The sequence below is a fragment of the Etheostoma spectabile genome, chromosome 4, assembly GCF_008692095.1.
Source record: "Etheostoma spectabile isolate EspeVRDwgs_2016 chromosome 4, UIUC_Espe_1.0, whole genome shotgun sequence".
Taxonomy (NCBI): Eukaryota; Metazoa; Chordata; class Actinopteri; order Perciformes; family Percidae; genus Etheostoma; species Etheostoma spectabile.
In genome coordinates, this window is record NC_045736.1 from 27,235,513 (window position 1) to 27,235,889 (window position 377).

A 377-nucleotide genomic window follows, 5' to 3' on the forward strand; every position below is an offset into this window, starting at 1 on the left:
AGGTGGAGGTGAGGAGGAACCCTAAACAGCAAAATCAGTGCCTGAAGTCTCCAAAGTTGTGCCTGCTTAGACTGAACATCAAACTTGTCACTTATGATTTGTGAATTGTATATTACAACAACTACATGTTTTGTCACTTGTAAAAATATATATGTAATGTTGATATTCAAGTAAGAGATCGTAAATAATCTACATTAAAAAAATAAATGTATATGGTGTGGAATGCCACTGTCACTGTCACTGGTTAGGACTGTTTCCATGGGCATTGCTTTATAAGGCACATACTCACTGCAACATGCAAGGGAAATTATTGATTGCATCTGGGGTGACTACAAGTTATTTACTGGGGGGTGGGGGGGATTAAGATGACCTGTTGA